General features: G+C 39.3%; 1 protein-coding gene across 9 annotated transcripts in view; it reads left to right on the top strand.

The window, feature by feature from the left end:
• Positions 1-7,064, top strand: part of ATRX (ATRX chromatin remodeler) — a 253,134-nt gene that overhangs the window by 14,927 nt on the left and 231,143 nt on the right. The window lies entirely within an intron of this gene.

Genomic DNA, 7,064 nt, shown 5'->3' with positions numbered 1-7,064 from the left:
TGGCATTTTTCACAGAAGTAGAACAAAAAATTTCACAATTTGTATGGAAACACAAAAGACCCCGAATAGCCAAAGCAATCTTGAGAACGAAAAATGGAGCTGGAGGAATCAGGCTCCCTGACTTCAGATTATACTACAAGGCTACAGTAATCAAGACAGTATGGTACTGGCACAAAAACAGAAATATAGGTCAATGGAACAGGATAGAAAGCCCAGAGATAAACCCACACACATATGGTCACCTTATCTTTGATAAAGGAGGCAAGAATATACAGTGGAGAAAAGACAGCCTCTTCAGTAAGTGGCGCTGGGAAAACTGGACAGGTACGTGTAAAATAATGAAATTAGAACACTGTAACTCCATACACAAAAATAAACTCAAAGTGGATTAAAGACCTAAATGTAAGGCCAGACACTATCAAACTCTTAGAGGAAAACATATGCAGAACACTCTTGACATAAATCACAGCAAGATCCTTTTTGACCCATTTCCTGGAGAAATGGAAATAAATAAAATGGGACTTCATGAAACTTAAAAGCTTTTGCACAGCAAAGGAAACCATAAGCAAGACAAAAAGACAACCCTCTGAATGGGGAGAAATATTTGCAAATGAAGCAACCGACAAAGGATTAATCTCCAAAATTTACAAGCAGCTCATGAAGCTCAATAACAAAAAAAGAAACAGTGTGCTCCAAAAATGGGCAGAAGAACTAAATAGACATTTCTCTAAAGAAATACAGATTGCAAACAAACACATGAAAAGCTGCTCAGCATCACTAATCATTAGAGAATTGCTGATTAAATGTACAATGAGGTAACACCTCACCCCAGTGAGATTGGCCATCATTGAAAAATCTACAAACAATAAATGCTGGAGAGGGTGTGGAGAAAATGGCACCTTCTTGCACTGTTGGTGGGAATGTAAATTGATACAGCCACTATGGAGAACAGTATGGACGTTCCTTATAAAGCTAAAAATAAAACTACCAAACGACCCAGCAATCCCACTACTGGGCATATACTCTGGGAAAACCATAATTCAAAAAGTGTCATGTACCACAATGTTCATTGCAGCTCTGTTTACAATAGCCAGGACATGGAGGCAACCTAAGTGTCCATGAACAGATGACTGGATAAAGAAGATGTGGCACGTATATACAATGGAATATTACTCAGCCGTAAAAAGAAACAAAATTGAGTTATTTGTACTGAGGTGGATGGACCTAGTGTCTGTCATACAGAGTGAAGGTAGTCAGAAAGCGAAAAACAAATACCGTATGGTAACACATATATGTGGAATCTAAAAAAAAATAGTTATGAAGAACCTAGGGGGAGGACGGGCATAGAGATGCAGACCTACTAGAGAATGGACTTGAGGACATGGGGAGGGGGAAGGGGAAGCTGGGAGAAAGTGAGAGAGTGGCTTGGACATATATACACTACCAAATGTAAAATTGATAGCTAGTGGCAAGCTGCCGCATAGCACAGGGAAATCAGCTTGGTGGTTTGTGACCTCCTAGAGGGGTGGGATAGGGAGGTTGGGAGGGAGCGAGAGGCAAGAGGGAAGAGATATGGGAACATATGTATATGTATAACTGATTCACTTTGTTGTAAAGCAGAAACTAACACACCATTGTAAAACAGTTATACTCCAATAAAGATGTTAAAAAAATAAAAATGTCTCTCCACAGATCAAAGATACTTCCTTAAATGTCTAGTCGATGTCTCATTCATCTCATGTACTATTTTATTGAATGATTTTTTGCGAATGTTTTGTTATAACTGTAACCTCAGGAGTTGAACCTGATGCTACCTTCAGGGAGATAAAGAATAATCACCTCTTGGGACTTCCCTGGCAGTCCAGTGGTTAAGACTCTGCACTTCCACTGCATCAGGAGGGGGTTAGATCCCTGGTCTCGGAAATAAGATCCCACATGTTGCGTGTGGTGTGGGCAAAAAAAAAAAAAAAAAAAAAAGAAAAAAGAATATCTCCTTTTTACTATATTTCAAAATTATAAGTTTCCCCAGGGACCTCCCTTGGTGGCGCAGTGGTTACGAATCCGACTGACAGTGCAGGGAATATGGGTTCAAGCCCTGGTCCGGGAAGATCTCACATGCCACGGAGCAACTAATAAGCGTGTGCGCCACAACTACTGAAGCCCACGCACCTAGATCCCGTGCTCCACAACAAGAGAAACCACTGAAGCCTGCGCACCACAACAAAGAGTAGCCACTGCTCATCTCAACTAGAGAAAGCCCGCGCAGCAATGAAGACCCAATGCAGCCAAAAAAAAAAAAAAGTTTCCCAAAAATGGGAATATTGTCTTGTATAATGTCAATATAGTTATCAAATTTAGAAATTAACCTTGATACAGTACTGTTTCTAATCTACAGACCTTATTTACATTTTGCCAATTGATTCATAATGTCCTTCATAGTGAAAGACTAAAATATCCTTTCTTCTGGTCCAGGATCCAGTTCTGGAACACGCATTGCATTTTATTTTCATGTCTGTTTAATCTTCTTTAATCTGGAGCAGTTCACCGTGCCTTTCTTTTCCCTTCCATTTTTTGAAGAACACAGGCCAGTTAATTTGGGTTTGTCTGGTGTTTCCTTGTGATTACGTATTTTGCTAGGGATAGTATGAAGCGATACGCCTTTCTGAGTACATTTTATCAGGAGGCACATCTTTGCTTTTACTATATATTATTATTATTTTGTAAAAATATTTATTTATTTGGCTGTGTTGGGTCTTTAGTTGTGGCATGCGGGATCTTCGTTATGGCATGCAGGATCTTTCGTTGGGGTGCACGGTTTCTTCATTGCGGCATGCGGGCTCCTCTCTAGTTTTGGCACGCGGGCTCCTGGGCACATGGGCTCAGTAGCAGCACGCGGGCTCTAGAGCGCTCAGGCTTAGTTGCCCCGTGGCATGTGGGCTCTTAGTTCCCCGACCAGGGCTCGAATCCATGTCCCCTGCATTGGAAGGTGGACTCTTAGCCACTGGACCACCAGGGAAGTCCCTACTATATTTTAAAAATAGTTTTACTTTTAATACTAATATTATCAGCCCACTTTAGAGATCTGAAGCTAAGCTTGGTTAATTTCTGTAGAGTTAGGGAGAATTTGCCCACCTCTTATTTTTCTTGCCTTTCCCCTCTCCTCAGATATCCCCAACATTCAAAATCAAAACACCCTATTTATGAATTTTCATTGTATTTTCTGAGTACTAAAAATAGAGAACTAATAGTAAATGTTTCACATTACAGTGACTGGACCTGTTACTGTTAAGTATATGAAATAATACATTTCTTTTGAAGGCTGCCTGTAGAGCATCCAGCACAGCTTATTGAATATTTCAATTTAGAGATAGAAGGGAAAATATTTGATGGTACTAAATGACTTCAGGGCTTTTAAAAAATGCTCAACAAATCAACACTCTTTTCTTTTAAGGAATCCCTGAGCAGGCATTATCTTTATTTTAATAAACATTTAGTATTCCTCTGTTCAAGGCAATTTGTTATTTCTCACATGGGAAAAAGATATGAACTCAGACCAGTTTCCTCCTTTGAGGCATTTACACTCCAGTAGGGAGTACTCTTGAGTTTTAAACAAGGAACTATAAGCAGAATGTGTTGCTCTTAAAGAGAAGTAAAACAATATTCTGTGGGTGAAGAGTGGAAAGAGAACCTTCTTTGAGCTTAGAGTTGTGGTCAGATGAGATTGGAAAGTCATCTGTGAATTATTTTGCAGAGACCTTCAAATTCTTGCTTAGGATTTTTTTTAATATGTATTTATTTATTTTGGCTGTGCCAGGTCTTAGTTGCGGCATGTGGGATGTTCATTGCGGCATGTTTAGTTGCAGCATGTGGGCTGTTAGTTGCAGCATGCATGGGGGATTTAGTTTCCTGGTCAGGGATCTAACCCGGACTCCCTGCATTGGGAGCACAGAGTGTTACCCACTGGACCACCAGGGAAGTCTCTCTTGCTTAGGCGTTTGCACTTTATCCTTATTTATAAACATGGGAAGCCCCTGAATGTTTTGAGCATGGGCGTGACAGATATTTGAGTCTGCTCAACTATGCCAAATATACTGGATTCTGCATCCGCGGATTTAACCAAACTTGATTGAAAATATTTGGGGAAAAAAGTTCCAAAAAGCAAAACTTGAATTTGCTGCACATAGGCAACTATTTATTTACTTATTTATTTTTTTAATGAATTTTTTTTTGGTTGTGTTGGGTCTTTGTTGCTGCGTGCAGGCTTTTTCTAGTTGCGGCGAGTGGGGTGCACAGGCTTCTCATTGCGGTGGCTTCTCTTGTTACAGAGCACAGGCTCTAGGCATGCGGGCTTCAGTAGTTGCAGTGCATGGGCCCAGTTGTTGCAGCTCGCAGGCTCTAGAGTGCCGGCTGAGTAGTTGTGGTGCACAGGCTTAGTTGCTCTGTGGCATGTGGGATCTTCCTGGACCAGAGCTCGAACCTGTGTCCCCTGCATTGGCAGATGGATTCTTAACCACTGTACCACCAGGGAAGTCCCCAGCTTTCTTGAACTTGACACGTTCTTTGCCTCCTGTCTCCATTTGAAGTCTCTGCCTTTGGGTGGGGATGGGGTGTGGCATATTGATGAAATGAACTGTATTTAATCAGTGTGCCAAATAGAATGAAACATTTCTTGAAGTTCCTACTGGGAATTACTGATTTGGCCCATGTGAACATGGTGACTGTTATTGCTATTAAACAGTTTTGAATGTTACACAGAGATCACTATTTATACATAAGATAAAATGTAGGTCTTATTCAAATGTTGCTGCTTTATTACTCAAACTTGCATTTTTTTACCTGCATTAGAGCATTTATATCTTTGTATTCAAAGCAGTAGACTGGAACTTGTTCAGTCCTCCATTGTTTGTTTTTTTATTTCCAGACTTTTTTCTATGCATATATATTCATATATAAATGGTTATATTGTTATGTTAGTTGCTCTTGTTTTAACACCTTTATTGGAGTATAACTGTTTTACAATGGTGTGTTAGTTTCTGCTTTACAACAAAGTGAATCAATTATACATATACATATGTTCCCATATCTCTTCCCTCTTGCCGCTCCTTCCCTCCCACCCTCCCTATCCCACCCCTCTAGGAGGTCACAAAGCACAGAGCTGCTCCCTGTGCTATACGGCTGCTTCCCACTAGCTATCTGTTTTACATTTGGTAGTGTATATATGTCCATGCCACTCTCTCACTTCGTCATAGCTTACCCTTCCTGCTCCCCATATCCTCAAGTCCATGCTATAGTAGGTCTATGTTTTATTCCTGTCTTACCACTAATCTCTTCATGACATTTTTTTTTCTTAGATTCCATATATATGTGTTAGCATACGGTATTTGTTTTTCTCCTTCTGACTTACTTCACTCTGTATGACAGACTCCAGGTCTATCCACCTCATTACAAATAACTCAGTTTCATTTCTTTTTATGGCTGAGTAATATTCCATTGTATATATGTGCCACATCTTCTTTATCCATTCATCTGTTGATGGACACTTAGGTTGCTTCCATGCCCTGGCTACCGTAAATAGAGCTGCAATGAACATTTTGGTACATGACTCTTTTTGAATTATGGTTTTCTCAGGGTATATGCCCAGCAAGAGGGTTCCCTTTTCTCCACACCCTCTCCAGCATTTATTGTTTCTAGAGTTTTTGATGATGGCCAATCTGACCGGTGTGAGATGATATCTCATTGTCGTTTTGATTTGCATTTCTCTAATGATTAATGATGTTGAGCATTCTTTCATGTGTTTGTTGGCGATCTGTATATCTTCTTTGGAGAAATGTCTATTTAGTTCTTCTGCCCATTTTTGGATTGGGTTGTTTGTTTTTTTGTTATTGAGCTGCAAGAGTTGCTTATAAATTTTGGATATTAGTCCTTTGTCAGTTGCTTCGTTTGCAAATATTTTCTCCCATTCTGAGGGTTGTCTTTTGGTCTTGTTTATGGTATCCTTTGCTGTGCAAAAGCTTTTAAGTTTCATTAGGTCCCATTTGTTTTTTTTTGTTTTTATTTGCATTTCTCTAGGAGATGGGTCCAACAGGATCCTGCTGTGATTTATGCCATAGAGTGTTCTGCCTATGTTTTCCTCTAAGAGTTTGATAGTGTCTGGCCTTACATTTAGGTCTTTAACCCATTTTGAGTTTATTCTTGTGTGTGGTGTTAGGGATTGTTCTAATTTCATACTTTTACATGTAGCTGTCCAGTTTTCCCAGCACCACTTATTGAAGAGGCTGTCTTTTCTCCACTGTATATCCTTCCCTCCTTTATCAAAGATAAGGTGACCATATGTGTGTGGGTTTATCTCTGGGCTTTCTATCCTGTTCCATTGATCTATATTTCTGTTTTTGTGCCAGTACCATACTGTCTTGATTACTGTAGCCTTGTAGTATAGTCTGATGTCAGGGAGCCTGATTCCTCCAGCTCCATTATTCGTTCTCAAAATTGCTTTGGCTATTCGGGGTCTTTTGTGTTTCCGTACAAATTGTGAAATTTTTTGTTCTAGTTCTGTAAAAAATGCCAGCGGTAGTTTGATAAGGATTACATTGAATCTGTAGATTGCTTTGGGTAGTAGATTCATTTTCACAATGTTGATTCTTCCAATCCAAGAACATGGTATATTTCTCCACCTGTTTGTAACATCTTTAATTTCTTTTATCAGTGTCTTATAGTTTACTGCATATAGGTCTTTTGTCTCCTTAGGTAGGTTTATTCCTAGATATTTTATTCTTTTTGTTGCAGTGGTAAATGGGAGTGTTTTCTTAATTTCACTCTCAGATTTTTCATCATTAGTGTATAAGAGTGCCAGAGATTTCTGTGCATTAATTTTGTATCCTGTTACTTTACCAAATCATTGATTAGCTCTAGTAGTTTTCTGGTAGCCTCCTTAGGATTCTCTATGTATAGTATCATGTCATCTGCAAACAGTGACAGCTTTACTTATTCTTTTCCAATTTGGATTCCTTTAATTTCTTTTTCTTCTCTGATTGCTGTGGCTGGAACTTCCAAAACTATGTTGAATA

The sequence above is a fragment of the Physeter macrocephalus genome, chromosome 21 (assembly GCF_002837175.3).
Source record: "Physeter macrocephalus isolate SW-GA chromosome 21, ASM283717v5, whole genome shotgun sequence".
NCBI lineage: Eukaryota > Metazoa > Chordata > Mammalia > Artiodactyla > Physeteridae > Physeter > Physeter macrocephalus.
The sequence above is the reverse complement of the archived record's forward strand: the minus strand, read 5'-3'. Positions and strand labels throughout refer to the sequence as shown.